General features: G+C 44.5%; 1 protein-coding gene and 1 long non-coding RNA gene across 2 annotated transcripts in view; both read right to left on the bottom strand.

Annotated features, from left to right (window-relative positions):
• The window catches only part of LOC142091595 (epimerase family protein SDR39U1-like), a 300,851-nt gene that overhangs the window by 260,524 nt on the left and 15,122 nt on the right, over nucleotides 1–25,205 (bottom strand).
• The window catches only part of LOC142091603 (uncharacterized), a 34,814-nt gene continuing 15,131 nt past the window's right edge, over nucleotides 5,523–25,205 (bottom strand). The window contains exons 2-5 of the long non-coding RNA XR_012676860.1: nucleotides 13,629–13,689; nucleotides 7,904–7,985; nucleotides 7,668–7,755; nucleotides 5,523–6,137 (exon numbers count right to left, since the gene is read on the bottom strand). This is a non-coding gene — a long non-coding RNA (uncharacterized LOC142091603). The remainder of the gene's footprint in view (nucleotides 6,138–7,667; nucleotides 7,756–7,903; nucleotides 7,986–13,628; nucleotides 13,690–25,205) is intronic.

Raw genomic sequence — 25,205 nt, 5'->3', positions numbered from 1 at the left:
CTAGCTGGGCTCTTGCCTTTCTAATTTCCTCTCTGCACGACCTAACGAGATCCCTGTACTCTTCTTGAGTTGCCTGCCCCTTCTTCCACAGGTGATAAACTCCCCTTTTTTTCCTGAGTCCCAGCCAGAGCTCCCCGTTCAGCCAGGCCAGTCGCCTTCCCCGCCTGTTCTTCTTGCGGCACATGGGGACAGCCCGCTCCTGCGCCTTTAAGACTTCCTTCTTGAAGAACGTCCAGTCTTCCTGGACCCCTTTGCCCTTCAGGACTGTCTCCCAAGGGACCCTCTCGACCAGTGTCCTGAGCAGGCCAAAGTCCGCCCTCCGGAAGTGCATGGTAGCGGTTTTGCTGGTCACGCTCCTTACTTCACCAAGTATTGAGAATTCTATCATTTCATGGTTGCTGAGCCCAAGACGGGGTCCCTCGGAAGCCAAAGGGGCGAGTGGGTGGGAGCGTCTGCCACCCGCGCTGCGGGACGCCGCCCCGCATGAGCTGCTGCAGCCCCGGCAGCGTCTGCGCTCCCTGCCCCGCCAGCGCCCGGGCGGGGAGGGCGTCCTGGGCGGGGGCAGCGTCCCTCGCCGCCGCAGGGTGCTCCGGGCACGGCCAGGGGAGGGACCGCGCATCGCTCGGCGGGACGGCTCCTGGCCAGGCGGAGTCTGCCGGGCCTCCCCGCCGCCAGCCCTCCCGCTCGGTCTCACCTGGATGCAGCGGGCAGCAGCTGCCAAGGGCCCCTGCAGCCGGGACAGTGTCCGTGTGCCCGAGGAGGTGGCGCTCGCCCTCCAGGAACCTGTCCCCCTGCCAGGCCTGCAGCACTGGCTGCAGATTCGGAGGCTGGGCTCAGGTCCCTACACCGATTAGTGCCAGGCTGTTAATTGGGTGGGGGATTGCAAAGAAGCAAAGCCGACACACTGGCCGGCCGAGGAATGGGAAGAGCTGGCAGACAAGCTCAAACTTCCATGCCTACTTCTGACGGGGGTGTTTCCTCTCGTCTGCTGCGCTGGGACGCTCCGTCTCCACCCTCCTTGCATGAGCCAGCCCCGTGCTCATGCTCCCTGGCAGTCAGCCCCTGGTCGAGACAACCCACCTCACTGGTGGTCTCTAGACACTCAAGGGGCCAAATTGCACTGGACTTCAGGTGTGCTGCTCCCAGAGCACTGGGAGTGTGCACAGCACTGAATTCTCGCTTCTCCAGCAAACCTAGGCAGCTTCCTGCAGTCTGCCTCTCAGGATTGGTGTGATTCTCGGACAAGACCACTCCAAGGGCCGTGCTGACAGTGTGACAGCCTCGATCAGCACAGACAGTTCTAGCTGCCTTTGTTCAAATTCTGCCACAGCGCGACCAGTCTCACTACAGTCATGGAGATCACGTTCTTTGAGGAAGTGGGTAACCGACATTCACGTGCTGCTGGTAGATTGGCCCATGACTACCTTCATAAACTGGCCGAACACCCCTTGTTGTCTCCAATAGTCCTGATGCTTCTGAGTAGGCAAATGAGTCCCACGTGTAGGTGCTACATGCTGCATTTGAGCAGCTAGGGAACACTTCCCTGCCTCTCGGATCTTCCTTTCCTCACCACAGGTGATGAGTAAGCGGCATGCTTGGTCAAAAAGTGCCACAAACACTGAACTGCTGACCCCTTAACCTAGCTTCACCTTCCCAAAACTTCTGTCCAGCTGGGATGCATACTTGCAGGTTCTCACTGACTCTTGGTGGAGACCACTTGATGGCGGTGAATGGTTTTGGGGCGCTGGACCTCCAGTATCGCTCTTCTGAGCATCTCTGGAGGACTTCAGCCTCCTCAAGTCTGGGCCTCTTTTGAAGTGCAATGAAATAATACCTGGTCTTAGTGTGGCATAAAGGTAGTCTGCTCGGATGCTCACATACTTTCTGTCCAGACAGGACAGCAGAGTCTCTTGCATCCAGAATAGGAAGCAGCCAGGTGAACAACCCGGCTGGTGGTACAAGGAGTTGCTACAGGGCTGGAGGGCAGCTGTGTGCTGCTGCTGAGGGGATTGTTGTAGCTACCCCCTGCCTCTCGCACACATACATGCTCTCAAGTTCTCCAGCATTCACCCTATGCTTTCATTTGTGAATTCATCCCTGGCAGACAGCACTGCTCAGAAAGGAGGGGAACTGAGCTGTGGAGAGGTTGTGGCCCCGGGTACAAATCCATGGAAGCATTTGGGATACCAGGTTTCCACTGGTTTCTTAAGCCTGCACGGGTCCAGCAGATCTGAATGTGGAGGACCCTGCCAGGGAGCAGCAAAGGCCAGCTGCTCCACAAGGGAAGGGGAGTTGGGAGCCAAATGCAACAGTAAGGTGGGTGGGAGCAGTGACCTCACCAACAAGGAGCCAGGATGCTGAGGGGCAAGTCAGGGTCAGGACTGGGTCCAGAGACAGTGGTTAGGATCAGGCACAGTCAGTGGTCACCCAGCAAGTCAGGTAACAGTGGGGACGGGCCCTTGCTTCTTGCTTTCTTCACAACAGCTCGTATCAGCAAGGGAGCTGACCTTGGACTCGACCATCTAAACTGCTTAACTCAGGCAGCTGAACACCGGTAGGGGCACACGCTCCAGGCTTTGAGTGTCTGCATCCTGTGGTCTGGCGTACCGTACAAGCTCTGTATTCTCACGCTGCTTTTGTGATCAAGCTCATGTGCAAACTTGTGCCATCCACCCAGATCTATTCTGGCGTGAATAAGCTTCCAGACGTGCCTCTTCCCTCAGCTGGGGGCAGAGGGTACCTGGAGTAGGCTCATTTTCTTTAAGAAGTTCCACTTCCAAAATTTCAGAAGCTTTAGGAGTGTAAGAGTTTCCATTGAAATGGGTAGGGAAAGGGAAGGAGGCAACCTAGGGAGAACTGATTTCCCCTTCTCTCTCTCTTCCAGGCAAGATCACTCTGGCAGGAGGAAAACACAGCTGGGAGCAAGCCTTGCAGGGCCTTTCTACAGGTTAAAGAGATCCTACAGTGGAGCAAATCCCACTGATTTGAAAGGGCTTAATGCTCACCGCAGCACACTGCTGCACCATATGTTAGCGAGGACCCTCGTCCCTGCCCCTCATGCTCCCCATGCCTTGTTCAAGGACTCCAGCTTGCAGACATAAAGGTTTAACAACTACAGGATTTGTGTTAGGGGAGACAACCTCTCTCCAAACACCCCCAGATCACATCTTCCTTCAGGCCTCTTACTCCTTGTCCTGGTCACTGTGGCACCTATTCAAGAAGCCTCCTTCCTGCAGCCCTGTCATCTCCATTCATGTCACTTCCACTGAGGTGTCGTGAACATGTACAGGACTCAGCCCAACAAAGGAAAGAAACCGTGGCACTCAGCTCTACATGAGCTCAGGGACACAAACCAGTTGCTTAATCTTGCTTATCTGGCGACTTTTGGTGCTGCAGAATGTTCAAGTCAGCTGTATAGGACTGTTGTATGCCACTGGAAGAATCTTGCATCCTTTGTGACAGGGGCTGGCGGCCAGCTGGGCCACCTAAGGATGTCTCAAATGGCTCTAGGTCCCATTGCACAGACACCTGAATCACCCTGACTGTGTGAAGTAAAGGGCTGAGAGTTGTCAGGGAGCCAGGATGGCAAGCAGAATAAACTACCCAGCAAGAGAAAGTAAAAAGGAGGTATGTCCTTGTGAGTTGAGGTCTGCGGAGTTTCCAACCACAGACAGCATGCAGTGGTAAACACATTTCACTCTACAGTGGTCTTTATTATCAGATCTGTGTAAAGGTGAGAACAAACAGGAAGCCCAATTTTCAAGTTCTTTTCATTTTATCATTTGAACAAGCCTTTCCATTATTTGGGGCACTAGTGTGTATTTGAACCAAAGAGATGCCGTGTGGATCTGAGAAGAAATCTCTGGACAAGTCCTACATGTGTGGATATGGCCAGTGCTCTCCAAAGTATCTCATCAGTGTGAACGCATGGTCATCCATGCCCAGAGAGTTGTTCTCGGAGGGCAGGATTAACTTCCGGGAGTAGATCAAAAGATCATATGGAGTCTGGTGAACCTTGTTCAGCTTGTAAATAAGGAATGTAAACTTTTTAAGGACACGTCAAGCCCGAGACATGATTTACTAGTAATCACAGGCCAACTAAAAGTCTCAGACTCTCTCTGGAGATAACAAGTGGGCTTTGAAACTTTAACCAGAATCTCTGTAGAGTTCCAGAGCTAGATTAGACTGCAGCCATGCCAAGGACTAGCCAAGCCAGGGTAGAGCACCAAGGCTAAGGGGAGGCCTAAACACTGCAACGGAACTGAAGCCTGGCCACAGATGGGTTACCTGCGTAGGTAGATATCAAATATTGCAAAGTTAGGGACGGGCTTCAGTTTGAGATAAAGGTTGGGAAATTCAGTTGCCTCAACTTCGGTGCTTTTTACCATCTGGGATGCTCCAGCCATCCAGACAAGCTTGGCAGGTAGCAAAGCCTTCTGGAGCATCAGCTGAGGGTTGTCTGAAATACCCTATAGTGCCAAGTATGTTAGAAAACCATACGAGATGACTAAATCCCTGCCTAAGACAGCTGAAGCATTCAAACTCCAGAGCTGTGAGTGGAAAGAAAAAAAGCAGGATAATGGGTAAGAAAAGCATCTCTGCAGTTCAGAGAACACCTAATGGCACAGTGTACAATTTCTTCTAACAACTCAGCATCAGCACCAGACCTGGACAATGAAAACCAAAGTATACAGTGGGTGGGACTCATCACCCCAACATCTGGTATTCCAGAGTACGTCTCAACTAATAGAGTCACTGGTCAGAAACAGGAATGCCTCTGGCAACCAATCTTTCAACAACTCCACCTCAAGAGATGACTCCACCCTTTGGTCTGTAACTGCACTTGAACACTACTTCAGCTGTACTCCCTGTACTCCTTGCAGGGCCCTCTTAGGGTTCGTCACAGACCCAGCAGGTCTTTTGACATTAACTGGATCACAAGAACTACAGTATCCTCAGGGTTACTTGAGCAGTAAAGGTTGTTTATTTCTTCAGCAAAGTTTGAGGAACTTCTTGTAATGCCAAAATTTGGTCCCCTTTTTTTGCAATGTGTAAAAACATGTCTACGTATTTTCTTTCTAAAAGATTCTTTTTATAATGTTATTCCACCCACGACCATTCTTATTTTTTCTGCTTTCAATAACAATGCACACAAATGTTCATGAAGTAAGGGTGTGCATGGAGTTTCAGTAATTAACTAAAGTTTAAACATGATTGACGTGAGTTTGAGGCTCTGGCCTGTTCCAGTCTGTTTTAAGATGTAAAATTCAGTTGCCAATGTGTAAAATACATGTATTTATACAGTCAAAACACAGACATCTATAGAACAGAGCTTAGGAAAAATAAATCATTTTAATGTAAATAGTAGTCACACAAAAATAAGCAGCTTCTTGCCATTTTGACTGATAATGGGAAACAAAGTAACAGAGAAAATAAATTTTAAAGACAAATAGGAAAACTACTTGTAAAGATCTTATTTCAGACTGAAAATTCTGTGTCCTGGTTTCTGCTGCTTAGTCATGCTTAGTATATAAGCTGGGGGGGAGTTGGCCGGGGGGGACAGTGATCGCTGCTTGGGGAGTGGCTGGGCGTCGGTCGGCAGGTGGTTGCATCACTTGTTCTTTTTCCCTGGGTTTTGTTCCCTTCCCCCCCTCATTTTTTACTTTTCATTACATCATCATCATCATCATCATCATCATCATCATCATTACTATTATTATATTACATTTCAAGTATTAAACTGTTCTTATCTCAACCCATGAATTTTCCTACTTTTGCTCTTCAGATTCTCTCCCCCATCCCACCAGGGGCAGGGTGGGAGGCCGAACCAGCGGCGGTGTGGTGCTTAGTTGCCGATCGGGGTTAAACCATGACATTTTGTTTTCACTCTGTTCTAGTTGTGTCATAGTCTGAAAATCTGCAAAACATATGAGGTATTGTGGGCTGTTAATGGTAAATTCTCAAATGCAGTAGTGCCAAGGGACACTTGTTATTCCAGCAGGAAAAGTAAACAGTGGGACAACTGACTCATCTCATATCAGTTCCAGATGGAGGTTCATCTTTCAGCAGTACACGGGCAGGCAGAGCAGAGGCACAACCATCTGGAGAAGGTTTATGCACTGGAAGACCTGATTCAGCTACAGAGCAAAAGCGCTTCAAGTGGGGGTGCATCATATTGTTGAGGAATTTTTGTGGTACCCCTCGAGTCAAATTAAACACATTTGTGCTTAAATGCAAAAGAAAAAAATAATGAACAATGCATTGGGCAGAGTCCTACCGCAATACCCAGTTCTACGTGGAGTCTGCCAAGATGCGTCACAAGCAGATTTTTATATCCACTTGCACCAGCACCGATCCTGTGAGCGGTCGCATGGGGCACCTCAGCCCAGCCACGGGTCCATCCCCCAGCCCAGCTCTGCTGCCCAAAGGTGGCCCCCGACCTTGGGCCCCTGAGCCCTCCCATTCCAGGATGGCTACAAGACAACGCTGAGGCTGTTTCTTATCTCATCACCAGGGGAAACTTCACTCCCCGGCAAGGAGTCTGTTCTGTCTCTGGCATCCCTGCTTCCAGCCAGTTTAACCCCTTCTTGTAGCTGGGTCTTCTTGCCCTCTGTGCCAGATCATTCCCTCATCACAAATTACCACTGCTGAGCAGTTACAATTAGAATTTCCCCTTTGATATCAGGGAAGGCTGAAATCAATTTCTAAGAGGTAAATCAGATTCATTTTGGTCAAAATAGAAAAGATTATTTTATAAGTCTCTTCTATCCTCTAAGATTGGTCCAGGATGAAGATACTAGGATGGACATTAATGCACAAAGGATATGAAGAAAATTACAGCAGGCAGGATGAATAGGTAGACAAACAGGCATGCTGTCTGTCTGTTAGATATTCACTGTAGTGTAACTGAATACCAAATTTCCTTAGGTATTTTTTTACTTTCCACTCGTACAGTATATTTTGGGATAAGAAGGGCAGAAATTCTACTGATAGCCTTAGCAGTTTGCCTGTAAGAATTACAAATGCAAACTGTCCTGCAGCAAGGTAGGCGGGAAAATTTCCCTGATCTTTTCTATTGAAATATGGTTTGTGAAACAGGAATAATTTTTATTCTCTTTTGAAGTGTTACTCTTTTGGATATTCTATCTGAATGAAATAAAGATATTTCAATACGACTGTCCAGAACTGAGACAGTAGTCTGTGGTCGAGAGAGAGAGAGAGAGAAATCCTCTTACATTATAGTTCATCTCAATTACTTTGAACCCTGACTGTGGGATTAATGTGTCCAGATATGTGTGTCTACACTGAGGTCAATTGTGTGTGCAACAATATTTAATTCAACAAGTAACACCAGGTCCCTGGCAGATCACTTTCTTGTTCCTCAGCCTTGTGTTCTTTTAGCTTCTGAAGGAACTCTTTAACAGATAGAACCCGAAAAAAAAAATACAAACAGAAAAGAACAAAAGAACCCCAACCCCTAAAAACAGAAAGAAAGGAAAAAAAGGAGAGAGGAGAGAAGAGAGGAAGAGAAAGAAGAGAAATTGATACTTTTAATAACTATCAGTGCCTTAAAATAAAAACTACATTTCTTCTCATGATTTCTTTCAGTATCCGTTATATTTCCTAGGATGGTATTTGTCATCTTGGGTGATGAAATGGCCACCCACCCGAGAATGCCTCTTTTCCTTTTTTCTTTTGACTGAAGGTTTCTAAATCATCGCTTGTTTCTGTTGGCTGGAATATCACTTTCTGACCCTGCAGGTTTCCAAAAATACTGCCAAGTGAGATAAACCATACCTTTCAACATCTTCCTCAATATTCTTCCGGATATTTCAGTTTTTTATCAAGTTCAGTATCCACAAACACTCGTCAATCTGTCCTGTTCTTAGAAAATGAATATTACAGTTTTCCACTGGTTGTATTGGTCTGGTATGGTCTAAGTCATCAAAACATCCTGCTGCAGTTCTGTGTGATACTTTCCAAACCTAAGGAAACAATTCTGTTACAAAATTTGCATAAGAGAAAAAAAAACCAATAATCTCTCCCTGTATCTAAAATGCCACAAGAAGCTCCATAATTCCATGTTCCGTGTCCATATCAAGGTCATTGGGAGTGCCAAAAATGGTGACAGCAAATCAGAAAATGGCAGCGCGGTTGGAATGGGCTACTCATCCACAAGGTATTCCCTACCCAATCCTGTAACTAGGGACATTTAAGGACATTGGGGGGTACCCAGAGTTCCAGAATGACTTTGGGAAGGAACCCTACAACGCTGCATCAGGAATCAGGACCATGTCTCCAACGCCCAGAGAACCTGAGAGTACCAGAGGGAACCCAGTTGCCTTCAGCAGGAAGCCTTTTCCATCTCATAACTATTGAGTGAGTCACAATCCCAAGGTTCGTTCCAACAAGGACACTGCAGTGTCTTCGGTAGCATTTAGCACTGAGTAAGGACATCCAATGCGCATATTTCATGAGAGAATCTCCATGGTGATGTAGTAGGTACAGTATCTAGTATTCCATACTGCTTGCTTCTGTAATTTTACTGTTCGCTTCTGTAATTCTAAACAATGAAGACTTGTTGCTTAGAAATTAGGTAACTAGCAGCTGTTGTGTTTGCAGGTGTGTAGAATTGTAACTAGTCTAAATTGTGTATCCTGGAAGCATCGTTAGGCTCTAGTGAAGAATAACCTTAAACTATAAACAAACGTGGTCCAAGCATGGCTCAGGGACAAATTGCGACCCTATAAGGTAAAGAGGAAATAAGTTCATGAAGAGTTCACTACCCTAACGACCACCAGAGACCTCCTGAGAACCTCAAGAAGACCCTAAAGGCTTTAGTGCGCATGTGTTTAAGATGATGTAATATTATAATTAGTTCTCGGAAATGTAATGAATATGTAAAAGAGAAATTTAAAATATGTATGAGAAGCATGGATATAAACAGAAAGGTGACTAGACCAGGTGTGCTTGATTTGTGGCAAGTCCACCGAGCACCCAGGCCTGAATAAAACAACATCTCTCCTGAGCGTGTGGAATTGGTTAACTGCACGCCGGGCACGAATCCGCTTTTCGGACAACAGTTTTTGGCAACTCTGGTGGGACTGCTGTGAAGCCTTGCCCGCATCCACTTGCCGGCTCTCGGTGGGGAGACCCTGCTCTCCGGACTCCAGCGCGCACCAACCTTTTGATCGGGGACTCCGTGAGTATCCTCCCCGACCAGAGCAGGTGAGCGACTCAACGGTGCAACGCTAAGGTAAAAGAGATATTGTTCTGGGGTATAAAATTGTGCATGCATGTATTTGGTAAGGAATTGTGGCCACAGGTAAAGAGGTATATTCATATGCGTTTGACAGTGACGACTGGAGTATATGAAGTTGTGGTTAAGAACGTTCTTTTTAGGTAAAGGTATGGGAGCTCAACCATCAAAAGTAACACCTTGTTCCCCCTTAGGATGCATCATTAAACATTGGGGAAAATTTGGGGGTAATCCTTTGAGAAAGGATAAATTAATTGAATATTGTACTAAATGGTGGGCAATGTATAAATTAGAAGATGAGGAAAAATGGCCAGAATTGGGAACCTTGCAATATAATACTATTTTACAAGTAATGTTATGAGGTACCTTATGTAATTTGTTTTTTTTCTTTGAGAAATGATCATGAAATTTGGAAAAAATGTAAACTTTTAGATTTAGATTCTAATGTAATGATGATGATGATGATGGAAAATAAGGAACCAAAAGTGCATTGTTGTTCTGCTTGTAGCATAGGAAAATGATGTTTAAAACTAGGAGAAGAGGAAGATACACAAATGTTAGTACCACCAAATGAAAATGAAACTTTTGAAACCGAAGCAAGAGGAAGCAATACTTTTAGTCCGATAGCTGGCAGGACTAGAACCCAGCAAGGCTCTGTATTGTTAGCACCCCTTCGCCAGGCAGTGGGCCCAAGGGGGGAGCCAGTATTTGTGAAAGTACCATTTACAACTTCTGATTTAATGAATTGGAAAGAGTTAGCAGGATCATATAGAAAGAACTCTGAAAAGGAGTATAGACCTTTTCAAACAATTATTGAAAATCATAATCCAAATTGGCACGATATTAAAATTCTTTTGAATAATTTGTTTACTCCTGAAGAAAAGAGGATAGTATTAGACAAAGCAAATATAGAAAATGAGAGAATAAATGCAAAAGAAGATCCTACTTATTTTATGCCAACTCAAGATCCAAATTGTAATCCTAATAGTAATGATGGGAAATTGATGATTAAACAGTATCAACAATTAATTTTGTATGGAGTAAAGAATGGAATATCCCGCCCAAAGAATTTGGCGAAATTGACTCAAATAATTCAAGGAAAAACAGAGGACCCATCCGCTTTTTATGAACGTGAGGCAGTTAGGAAATGAACAGACTTAGATCCTGAGAGTGATGAGAATAGAGCAATATTTACTACTTTGTTTGTAGGGCAAGCTGCTCCAGATATTCAAAAGAAATTGCAGAAAGTGGATGGGATTACAGGAATGATTATATTATAATAATAGGGAAGAGGAGGAAAAGAAAAATCAGGAAAAAGAAAAAATAAAAGACAGGAAACAAAAAGCTGCTATTCTAGCAGCTGCTTTTGTAAATGCCCAATGATCAGCTGGAGGAAGAGGTAGAAGATACTTGAAAGGAAAAGGTAGAAGAGGTAGAGATATGTTTAAACAATATACCCCATTAGAATTTAATCAATGTATTGTTTGTATGTATGTATGCTGTATGTAAGAAACAAGGACACTGGAAAAGTGAGGGTCCAAAGAACAAAGAAGCAGTCGTGACTCAGTCACAGCAGATACCACCTGAAGCTGATTTACTTATGATGGGAGGAGATTCTGAATGATGGGGACCAGGGGTAGAAAATGATATTTTCCCAGCTGAGCCCCTGGTTCCAGTAAAGCTGGAAGATGAAATAGTCGATTTTTTAGTAGATACTAGAGCAAAATATTCTGTTATAAATACATGTAAATGACCAATGAGTAAATTTAATGTATCTATTGTTGGGGTCACGGGAAAGGAGGAGATAAGGCCTTTTTTGAAACCTTTAAAATGTAAAATTGGAGGAAAAACATTGATGCATGAATTTTTATATATACCGGAATGCATCATGCCTCTCTTAGGATGGGATTTATTGAATAAATTGGGAGCACAAATTAACTTTAAAAAAGGAAGAATCCAAGTTCATTTTCCTGAAGCTAATGCCTGGCAAGCCCAAGTTTATTTATTATTGATTGCTAAAAGTGTGAGTAATAAATGTGAGATTTGTCTTAGGAACAATCCGAAAATACAAATCCAACCCGCTCCTGGAGAGGTAAAGAAAAGCGTAACTCCCAGTGAATATTGGCAAATAGATTTTTCAGAGTTACCGCGGTGTAACCAATACCGATATCTATTAGTATTGGTAGATACCTTCTCCGGATGGCTGGAAGCTTTCCCGTGTCGAACCAACAATGCAAAAGAGGTTGTGAAACATTTGTTGAAAGAAATAATTCCAAGGTTTGGAGTCCCTTTAGGAATATCCTCTGATAGAGGCCCACATTTTGTAGCGGAGGTTATTAAAAATGTGAAGAACCAAATATTAAAGAAACAAATTCCTAAAATATATCCAGAAGCCCAGTGGAAATAGATTGAAGCTTTACCATTTGCCTTGTTAAGAATTAGGGTGACCCCGAGAGTTAGAGAAAAAGTAAGTTCATTTGAAATTTTGTATGGTAAACCTTATGATGTCAATCGAACAGGAAGATTTAAACCAATGCATGTAATAGGAGAAAAAATGTTACACCAGAATAAAAAAAAAAAATATCCTAAACTGTGGACATCTCTACCTAAGGGACCATTGAAATTAACTTTAAGGCGTACTTGATGAGTTATCAGAGATGTTGTTAAATTATTTGTGATATTTAAAATATTTATTGTTAGAAAAGAAATCAAATTAATTAAGAAATTGTAGGTTTAGGAGTAGAAAATATAAAGCCTGTTGATATTAATTATGACGATCAGTAAAGCTGAATCCTAATTTCTATTGCCAAAATAAGATAGAAATTCCAAATTTAAATTGGCACAGACAATTGTTCTTATTTGCAATACTGATCGTCATCTTAGTTATAATTATTTGTTGTATGATTTAATGTATGTCTTTTTGTAGACCAAATGCTTACAAGTAAATGGTGTGAGACTCATGATGCTCAACATCGTAAGTCTCAAAGGGGGGAATTGATGTAGTAGGTACAGTATCTACTGTTCCATACTGCTTGCTTCTGTAATTTTACTGTTCGCTTCTGTAATTCTAAACAATGAAGACTTGTTGCTTAGAAATTAGGTAACTAGCAGCTGTTGTGTTTGCAGGTGTGTAGAATTGTAACTAGTCTAAATTGTGTATCCTGGAAGCATCGTTAGGCTCTAGTGAAGAATAACCTTGGAAACTATAAACAAACGTGGTCCAAGCATGGCTCAGGGACAAATTGCGACCCTATAAGGTAAAGAGGAAATAAGTTCATGAAGAGTTCACTACCCTAACGACCACCAGAGACCACCCGAGACCCTCAAGAAAACCCTAAAGGCTTTAGTGCGCATGTGTTTAAGATGATGTAATATTATAATTAGTTCTTGGAAATTTAATGAATATGTAAAAGAGAATCTTAAAATATGTATGAGAAGCATGGATATAAACAGAAAGGTGACTAGACCAGGTGTGCTTGATTTGTGGCAAGTCCACCGAGCACCCAGGCCTGAATAAAACAATATCTCTCCTGAGCGTGTGGAATTGGTTACTTGCACGCCGGGCACGAATCCGCTTTTCGGACAACAATGGCAGCCACGGAATCTGAATTCACAGTGTTGTCCGTGGGGATTTAGTCACTGCCATGGCTGAGTTCAGAGAACAGTTCATCCAGCCAGACGTTGTCTGCTTGGGCAGTGCTGAACAACTCTCAGCTGCAGTGACTGTGTTTGGAAGCTCTCCCATGACTAGAAGGGGAGTTTAGGCACCCACACCACATTAGGCGTACCTAGAGTGCCATTTTAGTCCCTAAACACAGGTCTTGAACAATATTTTAGGGTATTGAAGACATCTGCACGGGGCTGGCAGCTATGACATATGATCTAGAGGAAATGTGCCCTTCTGGAGTGCTGGTAGCTGTAGGCCAAATGAGTACTGCCTGAATTCTTTGCTTTTTCTCTTGCTTTCCTGTCTTTCCCACTGCATGTTTAAGACCCATACTTGCACTTGTGTAAATAGACATAATTAAGGCAATGTCTTAATGATGGCCCTAGGACCAGGGTGAAAAAAATTCACCTCAGAAGTTGCTGCTGCAGTGGTAACTCCACACTCCCATGCGCTGGAACACAAGGGTCTGCCCTCCTAAACTGTCAGCAGTCTGGTAAGCAGCCCAGGGAAACCCTCAGGAACAAGTCAGAATTTAGCATGAGCCAAAGTCTACTCCCAGCAGGCAATTTGGGTGGGGCATCTCAATTTTGGCGGCTAGCAGAGTTTGGGAAAATGGATGTGGCCAGCAGGAACAGGCTACAAATAAGATTTAGAAACATTGCCAGGGCACGTAGGAACAGTGTTAGGAAAGCCAGCGCTCACCTCAAGTTCAGCTTTGCAAGGGATGTCAAGGGCGCAAGAAGAACTTCTATTGCTACATTAGCTGTAAAAGGAAGAAAAAGGAAAATGTGGGAAACTTTTAACAATTATGATATGTGTAAATGTGAACAGCGGTGTCTGGATTTGCAAGACTGTCTACGGTACTGATGGAGAACTGTAGAGGGAGCCAAATGATGCGGTTTTGTTCCTGTTGTCTGCGGTTATAGTCCCTGGAACAAACAGGCTGGAGCGTCCCACCACAACACAGAGGGAATTTGTGGATTTATGGGAGCCGAGGAGTGAATGACGTTTGCCTCATTGTGGACAGTCGGAACTTGGAATTCAGGAATGGAGTGAAAACTTACGTGATTCACGCCCTGGTTGCACCCCATGCAATCTAGAGGGACTCTGGAATGTGACAAGTAAAGGTCAGCCACAGTGCAGCTAAAAAATAACAATGCTGCAAATCTAGACATGTAGCAGAGAAAAGCGTGCCTGATGAGTGTAGTGGCAAGGGATGTCTCAAGGAGCTGTGGAAAGAGCTGTCTTCTGGAGGTGTTCCTCTCGCTCCAGGACTGTAGCTAGAGTCAACATGCCTACTTCAGACTTATGTATCATCTTTGCTGTACTATAGATTGAAAAGAAAATCCTTAGGCCAGTTCTTGTGGTCTAGTTGTGACCATTCCGGCAGCCAGGATGGAATGAACTCTGTTTAGCTTCTGGAATTCATGCAAATCCTTATACCCATCTTTGAGTTGCCTAATACAGCTGTACAGAGCTCAGTTCACCTGTCCAAACATTTGAGGTGCCCTGGGGTACCTGGACATTCTCATCAGGCCACTAAATATGATGTAGAAACTACACGAAAACCACACTCTTCTGAATAGGCTGCTGGATGCCAGGTGGGGTACTCCAGGGCATCTCAAACTGTTTCCAAGCCCATATTCTGCTTTTGTTACGAGGTAGACTTGAGGTTTCACTCCAAAAGAGTAAACAAATGCTGATTCAGCGATGGTGAGAGGGCATCATGGGTGAGTGTACTCCCTGAGTGGCAAGGAGCAGAACTTGGGAAGCAGAGCGGCAGTGCCAAAGGGTCCTTTGTTCAGTCTGGTTTTTTACCTCCACTGTAAGAAGGAGATAGTGAACATTGCTGGAATTTGTTCTTACATCAGTCACAAGGTAGGCTATTGTAGTTCCTTATTTGGAGCATTATCAGAGCTGGCAAGAGGTAGTGGGATACATGGACATCAAGAGAAGCCTTTAAGCTCATGGTTTTGATCTCATGGAGCAGAGAAGGAGGTGCTCAAGGCCTAATGTAACAGAGGGTGGGGGCTGAGGTGCAACATTTAAGCTTGAAGGTGTTTGAATCCAGAGATGACCCAAATCAGGGTGGAAGGAGGGAGCTGTGAGTTAGGATGGAGCCTGTCAGCAGACTTGTGGTTCATGAATGTGTCAGCAGTGTGTGTTGCAGTCACAGTGTCTTGGCTGATCACTATAACTGAAGCAGGGAGAGCAGGACCTGTGCATCTGCCATGCCTTGGAAGAGCAGGTTTGGAGAGGTGGGTCCATGGCATTTCCTTTCCACATGCCGTGTGTGGGGATCGCTGACTGAAAGGACCACCTTCCCGGTACCTGGGGTTTGCTGTTTGACTTCTGTAAGGGAAGTTTGATACAGGAGAAGTCTATGGCTTTCTGTGCTGCCTGTAATCAAAGTCTGTGAGTTTCTGCTCTAATGAGCCCCGGTGGGAACACATTGTCCAAGTAGGTTTCTGGTCTCGCATCTCACACTGGGCTCCATTAAAACTCCAAGTAACTTTTCTTTCTGCTTCTGCCTGTCATTTCTTCAAGGCACCTTGCCAGATTTTGCCACAGCTACAAAGTGATGGGGAGGTAGCACCACATTCCTCAAGGGGCTCGTTAAAATGCTGACAGCCACAATGAGCTCTGCGTTCGGTTTTCTGCCGCTCCCCGGAGAGTTGTAAGCATTGTGTAGCTAATTAGGGAGCTCTCAGATGTGTTTCAATGAATACGTACAGCACAATTTCTATTTGTCATTTGTTTTAATTATATATGACAAGAAGAATGGAAATTAAGACATTTTGAAAGGAAATTAGTCCGGCTTATATCCTGGTGGGAATCGGGCAGAGAGAGGAAAAATATCTTTGTGATCAAGCAACGAGTGGCCAGAGTCAAACTTTGATTCATGCTCTGGGAGTAAGACAGTTCTCATTACAGTCTATTCTCTTGTCACTGCAGCCCACAGCAGTGTCAAAGGCTTTATTTGCAAAGCCTTTGTCTGCTCTAATTAGCACTGCCTTTACCTGTTGTACTAACTATGCACAGAAACAGGAGGAATATTCACCACCATTGCAAAAGAATTTCAAGGCCTTTTTTAATGAAAGAAAAAATCTTAATTAAAAAAAAGTCCTGTCTTTTACTCTGGTCCCACTGAACTCCAGTTTCGTCAGGACATGAACCCTGAAAAGAGCTGGCTCAGTGGAGAGATGGACAGGTGATAGAAATTTTCAGGGACAATTAGACTAAGGAATGTTTAAACAATGGAATGAACAGAAATAAATTATGAAAAACTGAATGCACATGCAGAAGAGGATGTCATTGGCTTGCCAGATAGCAGATGGACAGGACAACTGGGTATTGACTTGATTGACTGGTTCAGGAATTACAGAGTTAATGAGGTAGAGCTACGGATAGGAGCATTTGCTTGGGATGGCTTTTTTTCTCTAAAGTTAACACCATTTTTCAACACTTCCATGATGGGAACATGGGAAGTTATAACAAAGAAATTTCAAATGTGAACAATGGATTCAGCTGGAATAGAGGGATAATTTTTTCTAGAAATGTCAAATTAATTGTTCGAACTGCTCATTTAAAATTCATATACTATTTATAGCCAAAAGAATGCTAAGAACCATTGTCAGCTAAACAAACCAAAAATATAATCACGAGCAAAACAATAGACAGATGGGAAAGAGGTAAATAGCAACATTTCTTACAGTTAAAAATGTATGGATTATTAAAAAAAAAATCTTTTGGTGGAGTGAAGTAGTATTTCCTTCTGAAGTTTATTGCTCGTTTCTTGCTTTTATTATTAAAGCATTCATAACATTTCACTTTTGGGTATCAGTACTTATTTCAGGGAGGGACTAAAGTAGCTTTCTTCTCCAAGCCTTGCATGTTCTGACCTTTCTAGAAAAGTGCACAAGACTCCAGTTGATGTTCTCAGCAGACTGACTTTTGAGAGAGCCTACACAGGCAGCTTGGACTTGAGTGTATTTTGAGTGAATTTAGTGGATCTAGCTGAAATCCACCAAAAGTCTTTCTTACAGTGTTCACATAATACGAGAGCCTGTTGTAATTTCAGTATAGCTAGTCATTTGCAAAGTCCTGCGCCTGGGACAAAATAAGCCCCCTCCCGAGGACAGGCTGGAGGCCTGGTGAACGAGGTGTTGAACCTGTCTCAGCAGTGTGCACTTCAGATGATGAAGGCAGACTGTATATCACACAAAATAATTAGAAACTGCCTGCTTTATGCTGAAATGCCACTTGTTGATTGTTGGGGGACAACCAGGGAAGTTGTATTTTCCATTTTCTGTGTTCATTCTCTGGTGTTGTTTTGGACCCAATGCTCGTTTCTTAGGACCTACACTGATGCCTTTGACAGGCACAATGTTTAAACTGCATTTGGGGACCTACAGCATTGTTTGAAGTTCAGAAAGGGTGGAATTCATCAGATTAGAACTTCAAGGGCAGGATTTACTTCAGAAAGAAGAAATCTACATTAAGGCATCTATAAGCACATTTCCCAATAGTCATTGGAGGTCCAGCCAATAGAGCCATCTGAGTTCCAGGCATGGTTTGCTGACTGGCAGGTACATTTCTACTTCAGAGACAGCTATCTAGGTTCTACGTGAGGTTTTGGTTTCCCACAGAGAGGTCTCAGGATACCTGAAGACAACCCAATGGGGCCGGGCCAGAAGGAGCAGAAAGAGGACTTTTGTTCTTCTGGAGTGACACGTAGAGGCCCACTTGGCTATCCCAAGGCAAGTCCAGTGGCCCTAGATACCTACATTTTGTCACCTGACTCATTCTCCTAGTGCAATCCAGATTCCTATCTTGTGGATAAGAATGGTTAGTAACAATCCTTTTCTTGTTGTGCAGGAAATCAGGTTGTGTTTATACGGCTGAAGAAGTGGAGAAACTTCAGCTCCAACACCTCTGTTGCACTCACTTTTCCCAGTGTTGCCTCAGCCTCATTTCTGTCTTTGTAAATAGGAAAGATGCTTGGTCATGTTCTTTTCCCTGAAAATGGATGACTAAAGATAAGCTACTGTGGTGGACTTCTCCCAGCACAGGCAGTGACAGTATCTACCTGTCTTGGTTTTGGCTGGGATAAAGCTAATTTTCTTCCTAGCAGCTGCTATAGTGCTGTGTTTTGGATTTAGTATGAGAAGAATGTTGATAACACACTAATGTTTTAGTTGTTGCCGAGTAGCGCTTACGCTAGTCAAGGACTTCTCAGCTTCCCATGCTCGGCCAGGTGCACAATAAACTGGGAGGGAGCACAGTCAGGACAGGTAACCCAACTGACCAATGGGGTATTCCATACCATATGACCTCATGCTCAGCATATAAAGCTGGGGGAAGAAGGAAGGGGGACATTCGGAGTGATGGCGTTCCCTAGTAACCGTTATGCGTGATGGAGCCCTGCTTTCCTGGAGATGGCTGAACACCTGCCTGCCCATGGGAAGCAGTGAATGAATTCCTTGTTTTGCTTTGCTTGCATGCGCATCTTTTGCTTTATCTATTAAACTGTCTTTATCTCAACCCATGAGTTTTCTCACTTTTACCCTTCCGATTCTCTCCCCCATCCCACCGGGGGAGAGTGAGCGAGCGGCTGCATGGTGCTTAGTTACTGGCTGGGGTAAAATCACACTACCTTACTGGTTTGCTTTGGGTAGGGTGTGATTCAGAAGAGAATCTCTAAATTATCCTCTCTAACTGTATTATTTCAGCTTATGGAACAGCTTAGATGGACATGAACTGTTTCACTTTGTACGAACCCTTTGCACATTCACTTTGTACAGTGGCATCTCCTCTCGAGTAGCAGAGCGCACACTGTTTTGACCCACCCACCTACTCCTATTGTACTAAATGGGCTCTCACTGTAACAAAGCTAATACCTTCTTCAAACTGACAAAACAGTTCCCAGGAAGGAATGACCCACCCGCTAAGACATGCACGGTGGGACACCGTCTCTTCTCAGAGTAAAGATTGATGTGTCCAACTGTGTAGCACTTGTTTGAGCATCTATTCTGAGTACCACATAGTGTGTCTGTGGCCCTACATTTATGTGTGTGCCTGTGTAGGCCTTTTTTTTTTCCCTGTTCAAAAATTCTGAACTATTATGAGGGCTATGCTTAGTCGCAAAAAACCCACAAAAAAAACCCAAAACACCCCCAAAACCTCCACCCAACAACACAAAACCAAACCCAACCACCATAGAAAACCAACCAACCAACAAACCCCCAAACTTCTAAAGTATGGATCTGAGGGTCTGCATTGTAGCACCAGGGCTATTTCTCGAGAGCCACTGCAGGTCTTTGACACTGCAGAGCTTACCTAGGTAGTGTTGGATGACTGCATAGAAAGAACAGAACCCGTTCCAATTTATTCATGTTGCCTCTTGAAAGGGATCTACTCTATAAACATGCTTTTGTTTCACTCCAGAGTGAAGATGAAGACAAGTAATCAACAGTCAATTCTATTCTGTGGATATTCAGGGGACCTGGCTCCAAGGATGAAAAGGAGTGTTATTTGACAGCACTACAGAAAATCCATTTCTTTCTGGGAAAAACAAACCCCAGAAGAATTTGTAGGAAAGAACCTATTTTCACCAGAATGGGGGAATAAGACAAAACACATTTTTCTTTTCTAGTTCTTTTAGTTAAAAAACCCAATGCTTAGCTTCCATTTGCTGGTGAAGACACCCCAGTGTAGGTGTCTTCATGTGTTCAAAATACCTGCAGTTACATTATAGTCAGTGAAGAACTCCTCATTACAGGGGACAGCATGATTCAGTGTAGTCAGCACGGGCAAGAATCAGGTGAAGATGAGGATACTTAACTCTAGGTATCCAAATGAAGATGTAAATTGGGCATTTAAATCTTCATTATTATCCCTGCAGGTCCAGTTACACAGTCACAGGAATGAAATTAATTAAATAAAATTAATTAAATTAAATTAAATTAAATGGTGTCTAAGAACAACAGCATATACCCCTGCACAAGTTTCTGGAGCCTAGTAAAATATTCCATCGCCCTAGCAAAATATGTTGACTTATTCCTATAGTCTTGCTGACACGCTCGCTCATGGTTATCTAAAGAATCAAGTTACCGAGCAAGGCAAGGCTTCAGTCTGACCTTCTGCGGATGTTCTTGGGTGGGATCCTCACAGCTGACCTGAGGAGAGATTAACAGACCTACGTCTGGGCACCCAAATCCTGGTATTTATTGGTGAGTCAGGTCTCCAACGGTCAGAACCATCAGTGGAGCCAAAGAAATGATTCAGCTGATCAAATATAGGTGTTCTTGCTATGGGGACCTGAAAGTCTCCCTCACGTCCTTTCATTTTCTTGCTCTCCAGCGAGTATATTTGAAGTGTAGAGGTGTAACTCACACGGAGACACCAATATTACAAAACTTATTTCCTTTACGATATCTCATATCAAATCACTCTGTGTGTCTCTTTCATCCAGGCTGGTTCTGTATACTTGTGTGCCAACAGACAAATCCTCCCAGAAGTCAGAACATTGGACCTGATCAGACATGAGTCTCCTCCACCTCACACATCAGAAAGCAAGGGAGATGTATCAGATATGGTGTAGTCTCACTCCTAGCGATCCATAAGTGGTTGTAGACTGAGGAATGGAGGGATGTAAGCAGCCGGAAAGGCAACCTGGTTAGAAGGGTAAAATCACTGACCAAAAGAAAATGCCTACCAGCCTGGAACTGTGAGCCTGGGAACTAGGCCTGGGAAGCAGAAACATCCTTGGAACTGCAGCTGGCCTCTTCGAAGTACAGCTGGGTACCAAGAAACCGGAGACATCCTGAGATAAAATCGGTAAGCGCAAAAACCAAGAAACGGTAACAACAACTTACTGTCTGAAAAAGTGGAAACAGTCTGGGAAAATAAAACTGGTCTGCAAGAACAGAAAACATCACCTCCACTTGGCCTGGAGCACAAGTCTTATGAGGAGCAGCTGAGGGAACTGGGGTTGTTTAGCCTGGAGAAGAGGAGGCTGAGGGGAGACCTCATCGCGCTCTACAACTACCTGAAAGGAGGTTGCAGTGAGGTGGGTGTTGGTCTCTTCTGCCAAGTAACTAGCAATAGGACAAGAGGAAATGGCCTCAAGTTGCGCCAAGGGAGGTTTAGATTGGACATTAGGAGAAATTTCTTTACTGAAAGAGTGGTCAGGCCTTGGAACAGGCTGCCCAGGGAAGTGGTGGAGTCACCACCCCTGGAAGTATTTAAAAGACGTGTAGATGAGGCCCTTAGGGACATGGTTTAGTGGGCATGGTGGTGTTGGGTTGACGGTTGGACACGATGATCTTAGAGGTCTTTTCCAACCTGTATGATTCTATGATTCTATGATTCTATTGACTGCTACAGGTGAAAACCAGAAATCGACAGCGTCTATTGGCTGCTCTAAGTGAAGGTGTCCTATGCTCTCTTATGTCTCTATGATATAAAAAGGACTTAATTTTTATCCAAAATGGAGCCCCTCTCACTAAGAACTCACTGAGAAGTGCTGCACGTACTTCTTTCCTAAACAGGTTGAATTCTCCACATGACCTTTCTACGAGATCTTGGACTCTCACCGGGGACACCTGGCCGACACCAGACTCTGACATGGGTCATCTTTGAAGTGAGACTCTGTTGTTTTATTGGTCTCACTTTGGGCCCAGTTTTGGGATTGATTCAGTTTGTCCTCCCACCTCTGGGATGGTTGGTCCCCTTCTGGGATCGGTTTGTCCTTCCGTTTGGGACAGTTTGGCCCCTTCTGAGATCTGTCTGCTTCACTTGATACCGATATATATCCATATAAGTAATGTGTCGTATCTGTTGTTCTATTGTTGGTAAGTTGCTTCACTAACGGTAAGTTTGTAGTAACCTGTCATAGTATATACCTGCTCGGCTGTTGCAGTTATTGGTTGTTGCTGTTATATTGATTGCTGCTACATGACTGCTTGCTGCTATTATTTACTGCTGATTGATTCCATTGTATTGGGTCTGTATGGCAAGGTTTTGGTAGCAGGGGGGCTACAGGGGTGGCTTCTGCGAGAAGCTGCTAGAAGCTTCCCCCATGTCCGATAGAGCCAATGCCAGCCGGCTCCAAGATGGACCCGCCACTGGCCAAGGCCGAGCCCATCAGCAATGGTGGTAGCGCCTCTGTGATAACATATTTAAGAAGGAGAAAAAAGTTGCTGCACAACAGCAATTGCAGCTGGAGAGAGGAGTGAGAATATGTGAGAGAAACAACTCTGCAGACACCAAGGTCAGGGAAGGAGTGGGAGGAGGTGCTCCAGGCACCAGAGCAGAGATTCCCCTGCAGCCTGTGGTGAGGTAGGCTGTCCCCCTGCAGCACATGGAGGTTAACGGAGCAGATATCCACCTGCAGCCCATGGAGGACCCCATGCTGGAGCAGATGGATGCACCTGAAGGAGGCTGTGACCCCGTGGGAAGCCCACGCTGGAGCAGCCTCCTGGCAAGACCTGTGGACCTGTGCAGAGAGGAGCCCATGATGTACTTATCGAACATATATATAAATTATACATGTTCCTCTTCCAGGTTAAGTAAAGGTGACCTGTCCACCTAAGTAAAGGCCGGCAACTGATGTCTTTTGGCAAGATAGGTGATGCATCATGATTCCAAGTCTGAACCGTTAAGACCGTCGTGAGACAAGTTAGCTCCACTCTACCATGATTCTTAGATAGATAGAAAAAAAGAATCAGTTTATTTACAATTCATTAATTCATACAATTACAATCATTAATTCATTAAAACAGTCATTAAAACAGTCCTTGCTTGACTAGCAAAGATACGTACAATGTCCACTGAAGTAAATAATGCCTGATTTGGTAATCGATGAGCGACCTTTTCCTGTCGGGAACTGGAGAATCCTAGTTCTGCTAACAATTCATAACTGCCTTGATACCGCTTTCCACGTGCTCCTAATGGAAATCCTATAAATTTGATAGTAGTAGCATTAGTCACTTCCTGAACTTGATCTCTAAGATGCTGGTATTTCCTTACTTCTGCTGCTGCTGTGTCCGCCGAAGATGTTGGTTTACTCTCGTATCTAACTGTGATGTCTTTTACAAGGGCTTGATCTCCTTTAAAGAACACGAAGTCCGGTTTGAATAATTCATTTTGTTCATCCTTCAGCAGCGGTTCTTGGAATACTACCCATTCTTTCTTTTTTGCCTCATTGGTCAATAGTTCACAAAGTTTGTTACGTCTTTTGTTCCTAGCATCCTGTACTGCAGGGCGGTATCCAATAATATGTGAACAGGTCTCATTATCTGCTTGACAATGCCAACATGATTTGAGTCTCTTGTCTGCCTCTTGCTAGATATTCTCTTGTGGGGTAGACATTAGCTCTCAGCTGTAACACGGTGAGGAGCTTTCTGTGGGGAATGCCCCTATAATATTCAATCCAGTTGTTACTGATTTTATCCCTCTCAAAGTTGGAAATTCCATGGCCCTGGGACAGCAGCTTAGTCCAGTTGATAAATTCCTGTTTCCTCCAGTTACAGGGTCTTGGAAAGATGATTTTTGGAGTGGGTACTTCCCTTTCCAAGACTAGTTCCTCCCCACTTAATTCTGGTATTACTATAACCACCCTCAGGTCCCAAATAGATGGGATTTTATCCTCCCGCTGCAATCCACAGCCTTTCAAATTCTTTCTCAATGCCCTCTTGTCAAACTACTGCTCTTATTGCCTTATCCAAAGACTGCGCAATTCTGTGTAGTCTTCGTGCTTGAACACTAGGTATAACCCCAAGAGCTTGGTAATACCCAATCCACCATCCCGAGTGCTGGAATACAGGATGGCATCACAAGTACTTGCTGGTAGATGTAACCATTCCTTGACGGCAGTTCAAATTGCCAAATCAAGGGTTTCCAGGTACATGACTTTTACACCAGCTTCATCCGCTAGGTAGATCATGGAATAGTATATCCTTTCAAGATGTCAACCTTCTGAAACAGCTTCAATGCTGCCTTTCCAATCTGTTGTAACCATCCCTCCACCTTCTTCAGTAGTTCTGGTTTTGATATTCCAGTCCGTGGGTCAATACATAAACCAGATATTTCTCAGAACTACCCAGTTCAATCATATTGAGGGGTGTGCTGTTAATCATCCATGGAGGACAGTCATTGATGGTATATGAATCTTTTGTTGGCTGGATGTAAAAGCCATGGCATTTCTCCCCTTGTGTCTTGAGGCCAGTTAGTTCAGAAAAGTCCTCCAAAATTTCAACATTTTTCTGCATTCCCTCCCAGGATCCACTCAACAGTACCAAGTTCGTCCACAAAAGCCATAGTAGTTATATTTTTCGAACAGTGGTGGAACCCACTTCCTTCCTCCTCCAGTTTACAGGTTTGCTGGCAGGACTTGTGACCCCATGGGGAACCCACGCTGGAGCAGTCTATTCCTGAAGGACTGCATCCCATGGAAATGACCCATACTGGAGCAGTTCATGGAAGAACTGTAGCCTGTGGGAAGAACTCACGTTGGAGAAGTTCATGGAAAACAGGCTGGGTAACCCTTTAGGTCATGCCAGACCATCATGGTGAGAAAGGTTAAGCTAACAGAAAACAAAAGACTTGGGTGATACAACCAGAGTAGGAAATGAAAGTGGTGTTCAGCACAGAGCTGATGTTCAGCAGGGTGGCCTCTGTGAGAAGAGACCAAGGGTTGCCCTCATGCTAGACACAGACAATTCCAGCCAGCTTGACAACAGAACCACCTCAGACCAAAGTTGAGCCAATCACTAAAGCTGATGGCACCTCTCTGAAAACATATTTCAGAAAGGGCAAAATGCTGCACAGCAGCGAGGAGTGAGGAAAAAATAAAGCGTGAGAAACATTCCTGCGAACACCAAGGTCAGTGTCGTGGTTTAACCTGGCAGGCAGCCAAATACCACGCAGCCGCTCACTCACTCCCCCCGCCCCCCAATGGGACGGGGAGAGAATCGGAGGGGTAAGAGTGAGAAAAACTCGTGGGTTGAGATAAAGACAGTTTAATAGAACAGAAAAGGGAGAATAATGATAATAAATAATGATAGAATATACAAAATGAGTGATGCACAATGCAATTGCTCACCACCCGCGCTGACCGATAACCAAGTAGCGATCGGTACTTCCTGGATCACGCCTACCATTCATATACTGAGCATGACGTCACATGGTATGGAATACCCCATTGGCCAGCTGGGCTGGCTGTCCTGATTATGTTCCCTCCCATCTTGTGTACCTAGCTCAGTCAGTAGGCACGGG

This window comes from Calonectris borealis, chromosome 22, assembly GCF_964195595.1.
Source record: "Calonectris borealis chromosome 22, bCalBor7.hap1.2, whole genome shotgun sequence".
NCBI classification, from domain to species: Eukaryota; Metazoa; Chordata; class Aves; order Procellariiformes; family Procellariidae; genus Calonectris; species Calonectris borealis.
The sequence above is the reverse complement of the archived record's forward strand: the minus strand, read 5'-3'. Positions and strand labels throughout refer to the sequence as shown.